Source organism: Panthera tigris, chromosome C1 (genome assembly GCF_018350195.1).
Source record: "Panthera tigris isolate Pti1 chromosome C1, P.tigris_Pti1_mat1.1, whole genome shotgun sequence".
NCBI classification, from domain to species: Eukaryota; Metazoa; Chordata; class Mammalia; order Carnivora; family Felidae; genus Panthera; species Panthera tigris.
This window is the reverse complement of record NC_056667.1, coordinates 189462976-189483480: the sequence shown is the minus strand read 5'-3', so window position 1 is coordinate 189483480 and position 20505 is coordinate 189462976. Positions and strand designations below refer to the sequence as shown.

Genomic DNA, 20505 nt, shown 5'->3' with positions numbered 1-20505 from the left:
CTGGGAATGCACATATTGAAGGTAAGTCTTGCTCACAAAAAGGTACACTCTGGTTAGGCCAATGTGCAGTCACCCACAGAGTTTAGTTTTGATTTTAGTATTTTCCCTTTCAAAAACTCCCTGAGCATTTTCCTTTGAGTTAAGAAAGTAAAGGTGACTGTCAAATTGTTGAAAGAAGGAAGACAACTTAACCTAGTGACTCAACCAAGTACGGAACCCAGGCCACCAGTATCAGTGCCATGGGCAGCTTGTTAGAAATGTCAATTTTAGGGCTCCACCTCAGAACTACTCAGTCAGGAACTTGGTGGTTCAACAAGCCCTCTAGGTGATTCTGATGCAAAGCTCACATTTGAAAACCATTACCATGGATACTTAAACATTGAAATTTAACTGCAGAGGCATACATGTGTCAGATTAATAAGGCGTCTCCTAGCCCTGAGAGTAAGTGAGGGGTTGGAAATGGGTTAGATTTCTGGGAGTGAGGATGCATGTCCCTGAATAGGCTGAGAATGATGGGTGCCCTGAGATGTGGTGAAGAAAACGGGGAACCTTTTCTATACTGTGATCTGTGCTACGGCATACCTCTTGGGCCAGTGAAGAAAAGGTACCATACAGACTGATTAACTCATCCTCTTTGTTCTCTGTCTGGTGTTGGCAAGAGAAACTTCTTTCCTTCTTCCCACATGCCAACCTTTCCACATCAGGATTTCCCCCCATGCTGCTCTTCTGTCTGCAATGCTTTCGTTTCCCTTTCACCACCAAACTACTCTTGGCTACTCACTCTTCAAGTCCCAACTTAAATGTCACTTTCTCAGCTAATCTTTCCTGGATCCTTCACGATGTCAAATATGTTTCTAGCACCTGGTGCTTCTCCTTGGTAGTACTTATGATTAAGGAGTATTTAATATTTGTCTTCTCTAGTAGATCATAAGTTCCATGACATTAAGGACTTTGTCCAAATCTCACTCGATAAATATTTGTTGAACGAATGGGGATTTTTTTATTTATTTAAGAAACTGTTTCTTTTCTGTCAACCTTATTTCCAATTTGTTTGCCTTTGTGGAAGAGCAGCTTAAGACCACTTAGTGGTTGCTGCTGCTAAGCATTCAGTGGTCTGAGCAGTGGGAGGTATAGACCAGTCTTCATTGGGGGGCTGAGCACTCCAGTCTTCAGTAGGGAACTTCATGCCTTCAGACCAGCCTGCAACTTCAGGTTGAGTAGCAATGAACTCAGGAGCAGGAGCAGTCCATTCACCCTGAAATTCCTCCTTGGACACAGCCTTTTCAGCAACGGCCTGCTCTTCCTTTTCAATCTCCTCAGGATCTCTGTAGAAGCAGAGATCGGGCATGACCTCCCAAGGGTGTTCATGGGCAATGGTGCCATGCATGTGCAGAACTTCCCAGGTCAGCATCCACCACATAAGACCCACTGAGTGAGCTCCCTTGTTGTTCAGGGATGGCAATGTCCACAAAGCACAGGGGAGAGTCAGTTACACAGACCAGTGGTAGGCAGGTTAGCATAAGATGCCTCTATGAGAGGCTGGTAGTCAGCCCTGGCATCAGGAACCACCATAGGCCTTGGCTCTCAGAAGGCTGCCTGGATCTGGTTAGTGAAGGTTCCAGGAGCAAAGTGGCCAGCAACAGGAGTGGTTCTAGTAGCAACAGCAAACTTCAGCGCAGCTCAGTGGCCAGTATTCCTGGATGATACGACGCTGACATTAGCTGGGTTTTCAATGGCAACAATGGCATGGAATGCCAGCAGAGACCTCTCCCAGGTGCCCTTCAGATTTATGGTAGACACCACCACTTTTCTTTATTGATGTGCTCTTCCATCTGCAAGTCAAGGTTGGTGCCACCTAAGTGGGTTCCTGTTGCAAGGAATTCGAGGACAATCTCCTCCTTCATTTGCAGGACATTAAGGGCTCCTGCAAACTTGTGAAAGGTTCCCGTGAAGCAACAACGGGAACACAAAACAATGCCCTATGGACACGTCCCTGGGTGGAAAGGCCGAATGGGGAGTTATTAAATCATAAATTTTATGGAATTCACATGAGTATTAAAGAACCATGTTTCCTAATACATCATCAGCGGTAATCCCCTTTTCTTATATTTTTAGATATTTCTTTTTTCTACTTCCTTGCCTGATGGATCTAGTAAAGGAAAGGGCATCTTAACCAACAGTGGCAGAAAAATGAGAAAAGAAATGGCTAACATTTGTTTGAGCACTTAATATGAGGCAGCTAGTATTATAGGTTTGAGCTGCATTAACTCTTCAAGTATCTAAAAATTCTGAGACATGGTATCATTTTTTACCCTGGAGGTGAAGAGAGGCTCTGAGATGTTAGATATTCTAGTCAAGGACCACAGAGTGGTAGAATTCAGATTTACACCTACGATTCGTACCCAACTTCAAATTCTATGCTTTGACCACTAGAAGAAAGATAATCATCTCAAGAGAAGTAATAAACTGACAGTTAAATACTGTTCAAGGGGCAACACAATATATGCAAAAGGTCTTAATACTGAGAATATATTAACTGTTCAATGAATACTATTATTAGATACCATCATCATCATCATCACTTCCCTCATCCTTAGTCTTGAAAATCCTCATAAATATGCTTCTAGAGCCTAAAACCCACATCTGAACAGATTCTGGACATACTTTATTTGATAATAGTTAAGTTTGGAGAAATCCTCTCACAGACAAAAAAGACCCAAAAGGAAATTTATGAACTGAGCCTCTTCAAAAGTATAGACTCAAATGATATGAAAATTACCATTGAAGTCTACTGCTTTACATTTTTTGCTTCCCAGTAAATCGGTTTTGAGATTTGGAAATCACATATGCTTGTGAAAGTTGTTTTCCAGACTCTAAACTGGAATAAGGCACATTATAAGCCTTTTGGTACTATAATGTCCCAAAGTTCTAAAACACTTAGATCTATATCTGCTTCTTGTTCTTGGCATTTCTCAACTTTTGCTCACTTAAGTCCCCAGAAAAACCAATTTTTAAGACACTTGCCAGCTTTCACCAATACCGGCCTCACTATCAAAATACAAAGGCAGGAACAAAGCTGCAGCAAGCAGAAGCCATGGTAGAAGTGGAGCGCCACCGGATTAATTCTTTTTATGGAAGAACGGAGACATTAACTGCAAGAGAAAACAAACCTATCCTTCCTCTTGCTCAGTATGGTCCCTGAAATGGTGACGATGGCCTGGAGGGTCTCTGAGCGAGAGCATGGTAGGGAGAGACACTGTTTGGAAATGCTATTAATGTAAAGGTTCACAAGACCAATGCTCAAGAGCATAGAGTGACTGCTCTTCTGTGGGGCATCAACAAGAAAGACCAACATGAAAAACATTGAATGCTAATGCTAATGACCAATCTCTTCTACACCTTGCCCCAAATCAGTATATATTTAAATTCAAATCTGAAATTGTTTATGAGTGCCTACTCTGTACCAGATCCTATACATGTGGCCTTCATATATATTAGTACGTTTAGTCCATTAATAACAAAGTGTATTAACTATAAATTTACATTGTCATAACATTAACACTTAACATTAAAAATGGATATGGGAGTTCCATTTTTGATAATGGTAGAATAGTCTGCTGCATTCTCGCTTTCATGAGAAGAACCAGAATAGCTGGACAAACATGAGGAAAAAACCTGCTTGAAGGCATTGGAGAATGAAAGGAGCCAGAACTTGAGGGACCAAGATTGATTCTGACATGCAGATAAGCACACTGAATCAAGCTTAATATCCTGTGGTACTTTTCTCTGCAAGTTTTTTGCTAATTCATAAGTGGCATAGAATCAGATGCTAAAAAAAAGAAAAAAGAAAAAATGAGAAGAGCTTAAAGGCTAAGGGACTTGGAGACTAAGAAGAGATTTTGACATTCTCATAAGATTGGCAAGATAGAAATTAGAGTCCATGGTCTACTTAGAAAGAAGGGTCTGGTAAACAACTCAGATTTATAGTTAGGAAAACAAAAAATACATCCCAGGAGTACGGGTAAACGACAAATAGAGTACCCTTTACAACAACTAAAATCCAGCTTCTAGTCATCTAAATCTCAGACGAGAATAAATCAATATGGCCCTAAACTGCCTGGCAGAAACAAAATAAGTCCTCTCTGGAAAAATAACGTTGGCCTGACATTATTTCTACAATTTTCAAGCACTATGTCTAGCATTCAGTCAGTGTACACCAGGAGATAGGACCAAAGGACTGAAAACAAAGTGGAAAATCAAACAATAGCTAATTAAGATACTTCTATGATTAGGCATGGTCTCAAAATAACTGTAATTGATATAGTCAAGAAAAAGATGACAAGATGGAGAATTTCATCACAGAAGTATAATCTCAGGGTAAATTAAATGGACATGTTAAAACTGAAAACTACCATAACTAAAAATAAGAGCTCAATAGATGGGTTTAATAGAAGATTGGACACAGCTGAAGGCAAGATCAGTACACTGGAAGACAAGGCATTCAAAAATAACCAAACTGGATCAAAGATTTAAAAAAAAGAAGAAGAAGCACAGAACAGAGAGCAAAAAACATGTACCTGTATAAAAAGATCTAATATTTTTGCGTCATTAGAGTACCAAAAAAAGAGAGAATTGGACAGAAACAACAGTTGAAGAGATATTGGCTGAGAATTTTCCAAAATTGATGAAAGATAGATTTAAGAAGCTCTACAAACCCTTACCCAGTTTTAAACACAACAACACGTATGCACATGCACACATATGTAAAGCACATTTTAGTAAAACTGAAAACCAAAGACGGGAAAACTTTAAAGCAAGTGAAGACAAAAAGGTACATTACCTTCAAAGGAGTAACTGACAACAGACTTTGGTGAAGACACTGAAAGCCAGAAACAATGGAATGCTATTTTTAAAATGTTGAAAGAAGAAAAAGATCTGATAACTAGATACCCAGAGAAAATACTCTCAAGAAGTAAAGAAAAAATTAATAAAAACATTTTTTAAAGGAAATAAAAACTGAGAAGATGTGCTACATTACAAGAAATACTAGGGAAGTCATAAAGGTTAAAAGGAATAATATTCTAGATGGCAGCAAAGATATCCAGAAGGAAATAAAGAAAAATAGATATAGTTAAATAGTTACCATATAAAACAATAATTACAGTGCACTTTATGGCTCAAAACATATGTATATTTAAAATACATGAAAATATAGCCTAAAAAGTAGGAGGGGTTAAATGTTGTTGAAGTATTCCAAGTTCTACACATTGTTTAGGAAATGAAAAAAGTACAATAAAGCCTTGGATTGTGAGTAACTTGTTCTGCAAGTGTTCTGCGAGATGAGCAAACATTTATAATACATTTTAACTTGATAAATGAGTGATGTCTTGCAATGCAAGTAGTATGTGATGCTGAACTTCACATGATCACAACTGAACCAATGGTTCTTGTCACTCTCTCTTGCTGCGGGATTGTGGGTGATCATCTCCCATGCTTTGATGCTTCATCTCAGGCTGCTGTGTTAGGTAGAAATCAGTGATTTTTCAGAACTTTGGAAGGTGCCCACAACTGGAACTAGTGTATTTTTTGTCACTTCAAAGCATCTATGGACAGTCCTTTGCTTTTCCATAGAAGAGTAAACTTAGGAATTCTTTGCTTCATTCTAGGTCAGGCTGACTGCAGATATAGACTCTTTCCTCTGCTGCCTTATTGTCAGTTAAATTTAACATAGTATATGACAAGAGTTTATTAATACTGTACTGTAGTCAACATCTGAGTGAGCATATACAATGGTCCCCATGCATAAAAAGATTCCATGGAGCCAACAGATAGCAGTGATTCTGTTAGTGATAGTGAAAGTCGTCCTATACAGTAACCCTCTTCTTTCTTGTCTCCCTCACACCAGCCACGAAAGTTTTTAAAGGTAAGTGCAGGTTTGTTTATTTTTCTTCATATTTTGCATTCTCTTTATTATTTTGTGTTATATCACAGTATTGCAATCATCTTTATATGAATATTTGGAATGAATCATCTGAGTTTCCATGATTTCCTATGGGGAAATTCACTTTGATATACAGGTGCTTTGGATTACAAGCATGTTTCTAGAAGGAATTATGCTCACAAACTAAGGTTTTACTACACTACTTTATTTTGAAATACAATAAATGAAGAATGCATCTTTTGAGTATTAAAGGAACTAAAAGGAGGGTAGAAGAATGCATAACAAACTCACAGAGGTTACATAAAATTGACTCATATAAAATTCTTGGTTAAAACATTTTAAAAAAGGAAAAAAAAGGAGAGAAAAATGAACATAGAATAGGTGGAAAAATAGAAAATAGAGAATAAGTTAGAGATTTAAACCAAATTATATCTGTAGTATCATTAAGTGTAAAACAACTAAATACTACAATTAAAATATAAATTGACTGGATATCAAAACAAAATCTATTATATGCCTCTTCATAAAAGACATACTTTAAATGCAAGGATCCAGAAATGTTGAAAATAAAAAGATGAAAAATATATACTAAACAAATATTAAGCAAAAGAAAGATGGTACAGCTATATCAATATCAGACAGAGTAGACTTTGAAGCAGTAGTCATTACTAAGAATAATGTAATAAAGGGTTAATAATGTAGTAAAGGGTCAATTCTCCAGGAATACATGACAACCATACAGTTTTATGAAACTAATAACAAGGTTCAAAATATAGAAAGCAAAAGTTGACAAGACTAAAAGGAGAAATGAATACATCCACAACCATAGGAGGTTATTTTAATTTTAAAACAGAAAGTAAAAAATCTACGGAGCATATTCTCTGACCAAAATGTGATAAAATCAAGAACAACAACAAAAAGGAAAATCTCCCATTATTTGGAAATGAAACAACACACTTCTAAATAATCCACGGATCAAAGAAGGTTCAAGGAAAATTAAAAAACAAACAAACATTGAACTGAATGAAATACAAGCACAGTATGTCAAAATACATAGGATACAGCTGAAGCAGAGCTGGAGAGAAGTTTATAGCATTAATGTTTCCATTAGAAACATTCCATAAATGTCTCCATTAGAAAAAAAAGAAAGTCCCAAATACAAAATCTAAACTCCTTATTTAAGAAACTAGAAAAAAGAGAGAAAAAAGACAACAAAGCAAGTATAAGGAAGGAAATAATAAAGAACAGAAATCAATAAAACTGGAAACAAAAATAATAGAGGAAATTAATAAAACAAAATAAATAGTTGGTTATTTGAAAAAGTCAATCAAATTGACAGCTCCAACAAGACTGACAAAGCAAAAAAAGAGAGAGGACACAAATTACAAATGTCAGAAATGAAACAGAGGGTGATATAACAGGGTCTGCGGTTCAATAAGGGAACATTCTATCAACAGAACAATAAGGAAATGCTAGGAACAACTCCATATGTAAATTTGACAACTTAAATGGACCAACTCCTGGAAAGGGGAAGCTACCATGATTCACACAACATGACATAATTGGAGTAGTCTTGTAATTATTAGGGACATTGAATTATAATTAAAAACCTCCCAAAAAAGAAATCTCTAATCCTGGATGGTTTCTCTGGAGAATTCTACCAAACGTTTAAAGAAATAACACCAGTTATATACAATGTCCTCCAGAAAAAAAAGAGGTAACACTTCCCTTCCCATTCAATGAAGCCAATGAATCCTGGTATCAAACCCAATGAGAGTACAAAACAAAAGAAAACAAAACAATAGACCAATATCTTTCATGAACATAGATGTAAAAATTCTTATTAAAATATTAGCAAATGAAATTAAGTAATACACAAAAAGAATTACATATCATGACCAAATAGGTTTTATTCCAGGATGCAAGGCTGGCTCAATGTTTGCAAAACCATAAATGTAATCTAAAATGCTAACAGGCTAGAAAAGAAAAATCATATGATCATATAAGATGAAGCAGAAACATCATTTGACAAAACTCAACATCCATTTATGATGAAAAAAACCCTCATAAAACTAGAAACCAAGGATAATTTCCTCGATTTGATAAATATATATACAAAAAAACCTAAGTGTAGCATGATATTCAATGGGGGAGAGATCGTATGCATTTCTCCTAAGATCAAGAAGAAGTCAAGAATATTTGTTCTCACATTGCTGTTCAACATAGTACTGGAAATTCTAGCCAGTGCAATATGGCAAGAAAAGGAAATAAAAGGCCCAAAAGATATAAAAAGAAGAAATAAAGCTTATGTTCACACAAAAACCTGCCGATGATTATTTATAGAGTTCTAGTTGCAGTAGCACCAAACTGGAAACAACTAAAATTCTCTCAATAGGTAAATGATTGAACGACTTGTGGTGCATCCATACCATGGAATATTACTCAGCAATAAATAGGAATGAACTACTGATACCTGTGAGAGCTTGGATGGATCTCAAGGTCAACAGGTTATGTGAAAAAAGCCAATCTCAGAGGTTACATTGTTCCCTATTTATTTCATTCCATTTAGGTAGTATTCTAGAAATGACAGAATTATGGAGCTGGGAAACAGATTAGTGGTTGCCGAGGGTTGGGGATGGTGGAAAGAAAGGTGTTTAACTATAAAGGGATAGCATGGGGAATATCTCTGTGGTGATTAAATAATTCTGTATCTTGTCAAATTCCTGGTTTTCATATTATACTATAATTAATTATATTGATGTAACTATAGTTACACTTCACTAAGAAAACTTAGTGAAGAGTACAGGGATTTCTCTGCACTATATTTGCAACTTCCCGTGACTTTATAAAAAGTTCAGAATAAAGAGTTAACAATAACTATGACTATATAAAATGTGACTATATGTAATAACTATAAGCATATGGTTATGAAAAAATAAATAAAAATACATGAAGTCATATTGGCCCACCAAATTAAAAAACAAAACCAAAAACTACTAAATGGAGAAGAAAGAGCTGTTTAGAATTTTCTACCCAACTTCAGTTCATTCCTAGGTGATTCCTAGTAACCTTAATGATAGAATGATGTAAATGCCTAGATACTAGCATATATAATATTAACTTAAGCTTGAATGATTCTTATTAACTGACAGATGCTTTTTTGTATATATCTGTATATAGTATGTATATATGTAGTTAAATCCTTGTAACAGTCTTATGTAGGCACTATACTTATGCTCACTTTATAGATGAGATAACTAAGCTAGTGAGAAGCTACAAAATCAGTAGAGAAAGTGGCATAAGAATATCCAGTCAGGCTTTGCTCTGGCTCGGGCCCAGACCACCTACTGACCTTGATGTAGAAAGTCCACTGTATTTGCATTGAAGAGAATATTCCTCCTAGCCTTGTGCTCAGAGATGTTAGCAATTTGGAAAGTGAGAGGCTGAGTAATGACCAAGTTTGAGGGAACCCAGAGTGCTTGCTCGGGATTAATTAAAAGTCTGTGTAAAGTTACATCTCTTGAATTCTATTTCTGGATGGGTTCATATCAATCCTCAGTCAGCTCTCCAGAGGGGATGGTATTCCACCACATATAAATATTAAAACATCTCTTTAAGATGTTGGATATTTATGAGTACTAACATTAAAACTATCTTTTACTGCCCTTTCTCATCCCGCTGATTATTTAGTGTTTGAAAAGATAAATACAGGAAAGCAATTGACCTAACAATGGCCTATACCTGATTACACATTGCATTAAATACAGAAATTATAAAGAGGGCACTTTGGAATCTGTCTTTAACATCAGCAAAGAGTGTAATGAAAAGGTATGTGGCTTAGCCTAATAGATTAATGCAAACCACAGGTCACAAGAGGCCTGGAGTAAGTGTGGTAGATTAACACAAATCTAGCACTACTACAGAGAGGTAAGTCAAGGCCCAAGGATTCTGATATGTCTTTGTACCTCCATAGCCTTGAGTAGAGTGCTTTGTACATGATAGGCATCTAATATTCTTTTAATGGAATGAATGAATGAATGAATGAATGAGGGACAGAAGGATGTCTGGCAGGTGAGGATTTTTACTGTAATCTACAGTAACAAATGAATTTTGCATCATGTCCCAGTACTCAGCTACATACATACCCTCTATATATATGCACGTGTACATTTTACATACACATAGAATCTAATTAAAATTATTAAATAATTCTTATAGTTATTATAAGCTATGCAGTGATCTTTTCTATCCTATTTTCTTAAAAAAATGTTGATTGATTTCAAGGTGTACTCATAAGTTACAACCTGCAGTTTGAAGAACCCAGCATAGGTGGAAGCTGATGCATGGGTTTTGGATTTATATCTGAGTCGAAACACTGGCTACGCCAACTTATTACTTGTGCACCATAGGCAAGTTTCTTAATTTTTCTGAGCTTCCAGTGTCCCATAGGTTATCTACATTTGTTACTTCTGAAAGCTGACAATTTAGTTACAGACAAGTCTAGCATAATCCCAAGAGTAGGGCTCTCAGAAGACGGAAAAGAAAAAAATTAATGAGAACACCACGTTTTCTATTCTCTTTCTAAAGCACAAATGTGAACATGACATTCCTATTTCAAGGGTTCCCTGTTGCTCTTGAACTAGAGACTGAATGTTTTATCTTAGACGATAATGACATTTAAGAGTATGGCTTATGTTGACCTTCATTTCTTGCCTCCAGCTGGCCTAATTGACATACCACAGTCTATATATTCTGATACATGTAGTTCTGTAAATGCACCATATTTTCTCTTTGGCTCTTTGCACATGCTCTTCTACCTGCTCAATAAATTTCTGCTTAGATTCCTTCAGAGAGCCTTCTTTGACCACCCAGATCTGCATTCAGTGCCCCTCTCAAGTGCTCCTATAGCATCTTTGGCCAACCCTTATTATAGCATACCACCATTAATATTACAAAATATCGGCTGTATTCCTCAAGAGGACAGAAGACTATATTCTGTTCTATTCTTTTGTGTTATTTATATGTGTAAAGAAATTCTGCACACTCCCTCCCACCTCCTCTTGGTAAACTGGGTAAGTTAGATAAATATATCTTAAGGATCAGGTCATTTGTTTGAAAAACAGTTAAGTCAGTGCTTAAATGACAGCTTTAAGAAAGAAGAGTAACCCTTTGGCAAGCATTCCTCAAACGTGTCCACTTACTACCAGTGGTTGAAGATGGCAAGGGGGTGGCGGTCTTGCAGATGGATGGTCACTAAGTACTAACCCCCCTGGTCTAGCTCATGTATAATAAAGGAGAAGGTTATCTACATTTGTCACCCCTGGAAGCTGACAACTTAGGCAGACACAAGTCTAGCATAATCCCAAGAGTAGGGCTCTCAGAAGATGGAAAAGAAAAAAATTAATGAGAACATCAAGTTTTAAAGAGAGGGGATGGAGGAAAGTAGAGTTAATGGTATGTCAGTTACTATTAGCACTTATCTGGTCATAGAGATTCTTTCATTAAGAGATTTCTCATTATTGTTTAAAAGTCACTTAAAAATTGATGGTAATATGTTCTAAGGAAAAAAACGGATTGCTTTGTTCAACTGATGAATTTTAACTCTCTATGGAAACGGCATTTGTCACTGGCATTCCCAAAGTAAAATGAGATCGCTTTGGCTCTGTTTGTAGAAACTAAAAACACATCTCCAAGTCATCTACTGTATTTATTGTTCAAGTCCCTGCACACAGTCTCACAAAACTGTGAGTCAGAAATGAGACCAAAAAGCCGTTAAACTAAAATAAAAGGAAAAGGAAAAATCACTAGAAAGGGGTTGGGGACAAACACCAACAGAGGCATGAGCTGTGTATGACTGAGTCATGCCTCCATGAAGTGCCAAATCTCTGGAATCAAGAAACTAGATATCAATTATTCTGCATTGTTCAAATAGCACAAGATATTTTCACACCCAGCTGTTCACACCTGGCTAGGAAGCTTTCCTACTAACACTCTTTCTATCCTTCATCACCCTGATCTTAGAATTTCCCAAAACATACTTTTCAGTGGTTATGAAAACCAAGAATGTATGTCCCCCACCTGCTTTACTCAAGTGATATTAGAAGTTACTCAGACTGATATATTTTGGTCTCAGCTATAAAAGAGGGTCTACATAATAAGGATAGCCTCCCACAGGAAGTTAATAATATATTTGAACAGAGTGCAGTGTAGCATTAATCTATAACTTTTGCATTATTAATGGAAGTGAAAAACAAAGCAGAAAAGTCATCTAGGGGTAATCTGTTTGTGGTAGACACAACGGGATGGCTCCCTACAAGCTACTTGCAACTCCTTTCTCTCTTGTCTTTGTTTACTGAGGATGAAATACTATGTCTCAATATCCTCTTGAACCTGGAAGAGACTTTTGAATATAGTTTTTCCTATTGAGAAAGTGTTGGGGTCTTCTGGGAAATTTTTTCAAAGGGATGGACTTGACTGGCATATTCCATTGGCTATTTGTGCCTTTCTTCTTTGAAAGTGGACATGAAGCCTACAGTTGCAACAGGGTTCTTAGAATCATGATGTAACATGGAAAAACAATCTAACTACTGGGGAAAACAGAGGAAAAAAATGGAAAGAAGTCACTAATGAGGCCTGAACCACCTAAATTCTTTAAAGGGTGAAAGAAATGTATCAGTTGAATTTTTGGTTGTTTACAGCCAAATGGGATAGGACTTCTGGAGCTCACAGGAACTGGGCTTGTCATATTCAATAGTCAACTATTGAGTTCAAGTGGGAACTAAACAGATTCAAGTAGCAGGAAGATAACGTTAGTTCTGATGGCAAGCTTAGGGACATCTAATGAGGTAGGTATGATTTTTAACAAGCAGTTGACAAAGTAGGTAAGTGTGTAATAGCTATGCTCTTCACATGATGGATGTGAATCTGTGAATCTGTGGCAAATGACTGATCTAAAAGAATCTGAGCCATTTTCTAGTTTTCATGCCTTTTAAACCCTTGTTTTCTTTTCTGTCTCTACTTTTTAATTCTTATGATTGAAATACAGCAGCGAGAGTTTTGGATGGGATTAGGAATTAACTATCAACCATGTGACCATGAAACAGATAGAATCTAACAAGTTCCTAAACCCAGGACTTCAGGGGTCAACAGCTAGATATAATCAATCACCTTCCTAAATAGTTGTATTTAGTTCAATAACTTTCTTTATAGCCCAATAATATATAATATCATCCAATAATATGTAGTCTAATGACCTTATTAAATAATTACAGTCAATATTTATTAAACCAGGCACTGGGATAATTTCATTTATTCCACAAACAATCCCATAGGAAATAGGGTATACTCATTTCTTCATTTTACAGTGAGGAAACTGAGGCTTTGAAAAATTAATACATTTGAACCACGTTCCTAGAAAGACCGATACACCATCTCAGGTCTTTCCCAAATTGAATGCATATGTAATTCCATAATTTTTATAATATGTCCCTTATGTACCTCTATTCTAGTGGAACACATCATACTTTAATTATTTGTTTATGAGATCGTTTCAGCTGTTAGACCAAGTTCCTTGAGGGTAAGGATAGTTTCTAAACTTCTTTGTGTGATCTATGGGCTACAACTCAATGAAAGTGTCCTACAAGCATTGGTGAATACGTGTTGGGAATCAAGGCTGCTTAACTGGGATATTGAGGAGCTGTGTGCCGTTGACCACCTTAATTTCACAGCTGCAGTATATTAGTCAATAAGTATTTAATATGCAGATATTAAGTGCCTAGTATTATACTGAACCACAGAAAGGTCTCATTTTGCATAATTAAATCTAAATGAACATATTGTGTGTGAATATCTGGAAGAGAAAAAAAGCTGTAGGATTCACCAAGAACAAGGAATTCCCTTTCTTGTCAGGGTTACTTGATTGGTAAATCAAGGGTTTCTCACAAACACAGTGTACCTCAATATCACTAAAATATTTTGACAAAGTCTTCCACAATGTTCACAGATGAACTGGAGAATGCACACTAAATAATAGTAGACTGGGTTAATAGTTAACTGAACATCCCAAAGAGTGTTGATTAATGGAGGTCTTGAGTGATGAGTTGCAGGGATTATACTTGACATTGATCAACGAGCTCATCAATGACATGGATGAGTCCACAATGATTAAGTATGAGGATGGTATAAACCAAGGAAGGATAGCTAATATATTAGAGGACAAAAATCAACACCTCAAAATATCTTTATTGGCTATAACAATGGGCTAAATCTAACAAGCAAATATTTAACTAGGATAAGGAGAGTATCTTTTGTTTAAAGAAATAACTGTACAAATATAGGATTTTGCACAAAATATTTGGGAATATTTGGCTTGATAGAAACTCAAAATAGACAGTGATAGGGCTTTTAGTTAAAAAGTGCACTATAAGCCAATAATGACAGCTTATATAAAAATTAGGGCTGCATTAATAAGCACTATGAATTAAGATCAAAAGATGCCAGAGTCCCATCGATTTTCTATGCCTTTTTTCCCCCACTGTATCTTAAATATGGTGTCCAGTTCTCCATGCCATGCTCATCAGAAGGCAATCATAAATTCAACAGATTTGAAAGCACTCAGAATATGGCTACCAAGAAGGCTACAGGTATGGGTTATAATTTAAATGACTAGTGCAGCTAGAGGAATTTATACTAAATAAATGATCACATTTCTCAAGGCTATGTGCTTGTTTCCTTCATCCTCATAAGTCCAGGTCTAAACACAGAGTCTGGAACATATTTAGAGCTCAGTAAATGTTTGTTAATGAAGGTGGTCATAACAGTCACTTCAAATATCTGAAGGAAGAACTACTAATGAGGCTTAGATTCTGTGTCCAGGAAGGTCAATTCAGGATTTATAGTAAATGTTGCATGGAGACAGCATTTGGGTAGAGACAAAGTGAGCACTTCTACATCAATTAGAGTAATCTGAAAGAAAAAAAGGATGTCTCATGAATTTTTGTCCCTGTAAGGAAGACAATATGGGTGAAATGACATCTGGTGAGGGATTTTGTGGAGAAGATGCCTCTGATGGATGGGATGTGAGACTTGACCCCCTAAAGTCCCATTCAACTCTAAGATTCTGTCAAATGATTCATTCATTCATTCTAAAACTATTTACTGAGTACAGATTGATCTAGGGACTGAGGAGATGATGGTGAACCAAGGCATGCAAGGTCCGTATCCTTATGGAGCCTGGAGTTGAGACCAGTGGTCTCCAAAATGGGCTGTGTGTATATCTGAAGTGAGAATGAAAATAGAACCATTATTCATGGCCAAAAAAAATCTCATTCTTTCATTAATTCCTATATTTTATAATATAATCTATAATGCATAGAATATCATTAGTAGGGTAAGTACGAATATATCACTTAGAAACAAATGCACACATTTTGAGGAGTAACACCCAAAAGTATTTTTACTGTTAGGGTATGTGATCAAAGATATTTGGCAACCTCTAGTAAAGAATGTCAAGGAATCATGTGAATGAATGCAAAACTGCAGCCGTGTCAGTCCCTTACATGCCTGGGACTATTCTAAGCTCACTCAAATACAAAGCCTTAATGTTCATATATTGTGGGAGCCCTCCAATTGCTGGTGTCTCAGTGAGAAACCAACACATTCTACCCCAAGTAGCTGTCAGGCATGTGGAGACAGGACTTAACCCCTGTGGTATTCAAATCCCGAAAGCAGCAGCGCCATGAAAATCCAGTCTGATGATTCTGTCATAGTGATAGGGACTCTGTTTAGCCACCATCATTTAGAGAAGAATCCTTTCTAAGCCAAGTTGTTCTTAGAAAGCCTGAAGATTCAGGGCCAAGCCTTGAGAAGCAGGGAGGTAAAAGCAAAAGCTAGTTGTCCCTATTGGAAAGCCACTGTGGGCCACACATATGACATGTTTCTGTGACGTAGGGAGACACGGACAGATAGAAGTTTTATATAGAGATACCAAAAAATGCAAATTGTAAGACTGTATTTAATCATCATAACACGTAAAGCTGTTATGATAATCCTCCTTTTGCAAATAAGGAGGGGAGGGTAAATTGCCATTTAATAGTAGGTTTAGGCACAGGATGTGTGTCACATTAAGGGAGGCTTTCCCTTCTCTACCCCTGCCCCACATCTCAGGACAGAGTCCAAAATCCCCAGCAAGGCTGTATCATCGGCCTTTTGCCCAGCTCTCGGACCCGCCCATTCTTATCTCTTGCCATTTACTCTCTCACTCAGGTTTCTATTTTATTGAGCTCCTTGTAGTTCCTCTAACATACCATGGTTTTTCTCACCCCTACACCGTTCTCTATGCCTCCCACCCACCAGCTCCGCTGCAGCAGTTGTGCTGTGTTTCCCATAAGTAGTACGTTTTCACGCTGTGCTCTCACTGCATGTGTACATCCTTGTAGCCTCCACTGGACTGTAAGCTCTAGAAAGGTACCCGTCTTCCTCCTTGTTCCCTGATGAACTCTCAGGTTTGTTGAATTACATGCATGAAGACGAGACACAGCATCTCAGAAAAGTTAACTCACTGGAAATCATGCAATACTATCTGGAAGAGGATTGAACTCAGGTCAGTGTCATTCCAAAGCCCGAGATTTAACCTGCCATTAGCATGCCGGGAGACTAAGGGGTGCCAATCCACCTATCTGGTTTCCTTAAGTAGGAAATGAGAGTATGGGTCTATATAGTGGTGTGGGGTAGGGAAAAGAAGACTGCATAACACAAAGGAATCTAGAATAAAGTCCTAACTCCGTGCTATGTGTGTGACATGGGCAAGTCATTCAACTTTTCTAGGCCTCAGTTTCTACAATGATAATGTTAGAAAGTTATTCTGGATGGCCGCTGAATTCTCTGGTTAGCTCTGAAATGTGCTTGACCCTTGAACAACACTTGCTTGAGCTGTGTGGGTCCACTTATACACAGATTTTTAAAAAAGAGTACAGTACTATAAATGTATTTTCTCAACATTTTTCCCTCTAGCTTACTTGGTTGTAAGAATATAGTATGTAATACATATAAAATATAAAATGTGTTAATTGGATATGTTATTGGTAAGATTTTTGGTCAACAGTAGGCTGTTAGTAGTTAAGTTTAAGGGGAGTCAAAGTTGTACACAGATTTTCAACTGTGTGGGGCTCAGTGCCCCTAACCCCTGAATTGTTCAAGGGTCTATTGTACTATTATGTAAGGAACTTCAAAGCTGCAACCTTTTCCATCTTTTTTAAAAAATGTTTACTTATTTATTTTGAGAGAGAGAGAGAGAGAGAGAGAGAGTGCGAGCAAGTGCAGATGTGTGTAAGCAGGGAGGGGTAGAGAGAGAGAGGGAGAAAGAACCCCAAGCAGGCACTGCACCGTCAGTGTGGAGTCTGACGTAGGCTCCGTCTCCTGAACCGTGAGATCATGACCTGAGCCAAGATCAAGAGTTGGACGCTTAACCAACCGAGCCACCCAAGCACGCCCCCACTTTTCCATCTTATAACATCAATGCTCTCTTTATCACCAACCTTGCTACGTTCTTACCACCTTATCAATTCTCATCATATTGCAATTTCTCTCTGCTCCTATCTAGCTGCTGAAATTGTTCTAAATTAATTGAAGACCTCTTAATGGCTATTTCCTAAATCCTCTCTTTATTTCTCTTTTTACTGATCTCTCTGAAGTATTTGGAAGCCTCACTTCTCTGGTCTCTGCTAAACATCTTTCTCTTAGTTTGAAACCAAAGTTTTTGACTTTCTTATTTTCTCCTGTATCCAATGCCACTTTCTTATTCCTATGCCCTTCCCATCTTCCAATGCTGTAATCATATTTTAATTTGTCTCAGAGTCTAACCATCTTCCATTTTGTCTGCCATCAAACTGGCAGAGCTATTTTCTCCAAGTACAAAACTATCAGCTCACTCCCCAATTATGACACTTGATGGCTCCCACTGTCCATGGGATTAGCCAATGTATAAATACCTATTGCACACATCTTCCATTCATCCTCTGGAACCCTGCGTGGACACTATGATTTAAGCATAACTTCAGAGCCCTTCTTATCACAGATTTCCAGACAGCTACTACCAATCAAGAGATGTGAACATAAGATAGAACCTATTCATTTATAACATGGCTCTAACCTGCTCTCCAGACTCACTTCCTATTCATATTACTTTCTTTCCCATCCAAACTCCATGTTCAGGATGCTTCTGAACTTCCCTACTATGCCATGCCGTTTCAGGCCACTTTAACCTTGTATGTCCTAATTCTTTTATAGAAGAAAACAATTTTTCTACTGGATGGAGTCAATATTTACTAATCTTTCTAGAGTCAGTCCAAATATCACTTCCTTTTGAAGACCCTTCCTGACCGGCAGAGTTAGAAAAGCTTCCTCCTCTATTTACATTATGTTGCAACGATCTATTTCCATACGTGTTGATTTCCTTCTAACTAGAATACGACTTCCTCTGGACTGGGGCCATTTCTTAGTCATCTTTGTATCTTCCCTAGAACTTACTACAGTAGCTGGAACACAGTAGATGCCAAATGAGTGTCTGTTGAATGAAAGACCAAAGAGATGACAAAACGAATGACATGCCTCTAACTGTACATAAGGGTAGGTTTGCAACTCATGGTTCCTGCTAATAGACACTCTCCTCGTAGACTCGCCTGGTTCCAGGCATATCAGGAAAGTTGAGAATTTCACTGATAAAGGACAATAATAATAATAATAATGATGATGATACCAGGTAGTGTTATCGAGTACTTATTGTGTGCCAAGACAAAAACTGCTTGTTTTAACACTTAAAGAACAGGGAGCAGAACAATCTTTAGATACAATGAAAGAGAAGAGCAGAATAAAGATAATTCTGGTATAAAGAGTCATACTTTGATCTATTATCCAAAAATATGACAAGTGACTGAAACTCCACTGAAGACAGAGCTTCAGATCATTTATTAATACAATGGGGTCAGAGCCAAAGGAAAGACTATCACCTATACATATCTCTGGGTTGGGGAGTAAATAATATTTTTTCATATTATTCTACACTGGCTACAGTTAACATTACCCTAAGAAATTTATTTACTGGTCAAATCTCAATGGTGAAAATTGGCTTAGGATAGAGTCTCTTTGTATTCCAAAGAATAACCATAAGATCTGGGGAAAAAAATAAGCGTGTGGGGACAACAATTTGGAAAGTTAGTGCTGATTGTTGTGTGCTCCTTTTTAGAGGCTTACAATGCATATTAGCATATTGGGGATATGAAGACTGCAGTAAGAAAACTTGCTCAGTGTGGCTTAACCCAGAATTCTTCATACGCATTTGGCCAGTGAACTTTTTTTTAATAGAATGCCTCGCGTTAATTTCCATGGAATTAGTACAGGGGAATATTGGCTTTGGAGGTTCCTAGAAACAGGCCCTCTGTGCTGGGATTCTAGCAGTGGACGCATGCAAAGGGGATTGCTATGAAGACCAGTTTGATTTAGGGAAAGTGAGATTGGCTTTGGTCTGGGCCAGAGGAGGCTCATGAGTGGTATTATCATTTACATGATAAAAATTCAGCCGTATATGAAAGCTTAGGAGAAAAGGCCAACTCTTAATCAGTTGTTTGAATTAACAGTTTAGTTATCAGGGCTGTCTCACACAGTCATAGGAATTTATATTTTCATTTTATCCCAAAGAAAAACTTGACCATCTTTCTTTAATACTATCAACCTGGAAGCTTGACAGTAAGGATTAAAAATTGCTCCTTCCTTCCCACTTGGTTATTGGAAAGGCTCTGAAAGGTAATCAGTCTTGTGAAGCTACACTTTACAGTCTGCATAAAAATGCCATGATTTCCCTTCCTCTCCCCAACCTAATTGAAAGTGCATAATATCACCCAGCTGGGGAAATGTAAACGGTAAACAGATGCAATATATCATGCTATCACACAAAAGCTGGTTACTAATAGGGACTGGGTGGTTGTCAGGACCAAAAGAAATCTGGAAAATAAGTCTTTTTTTCATCTAGAATGAGAGTTCTTTGTGTCCGCCACCCTTCCCCCTTACCTCCTCCCTCCAGAATTCAAGCTACAGCCCCATTAAACCAAGGTCAGTCAACTCGTTCCTTGTGCGTGTAATTCCAGGGGTCACCTAACAATGTATATTGACTAAAACTCTCTTATATCAGCGTTTCAAGAGATGAGACATTTTATTTTTGGCAGGAGGTGGGCTTGAAATCATCTTCTTTCCTACCTACTTCAATTGTACTGACAGATGGTCTTATTATCTCTTTCCTTAGCTGCTAAGCCTAAAGATCCTTGGCCTTGTCACCTCTTATCTTTCTCTACTTCATCAAACTTCTATTGCTAAGATTATCTCCTTTTCTACCTCTGATCATCCATGAAAATCTATACAGGATCACATTTTCCTTGAGTGTAAAATCCCAACCTTACTTTTCAAGGTCCTCTGCACCTGTGCAGCTGTCTGTAATTCTAGCTCCATTATACCTACACAGAAGTCACCATTCTCTTCTCTGACTCCTCACCTCCCAGGGTCAGGCCATCTTCCTG

General features: G+C 37.4%; 1 protein-coding gene and 1 pseudogene across 1 annotated transcript in view; both read right to left on the bottom strand.

The window, feature by feature from the left end:
• The window catches only part of PARD3B (par-3 family cell polarity regulator beta), a 1003697-nt gene that overhangs the window by 139533 nt on the left and 843659 nt on the right, over positions 1-20505 (bottom strand). The window lies entirely within an intron of this gene.
• Positions 1073-20437, bottom strand: LOC107180342 (annotated as a pseudogene).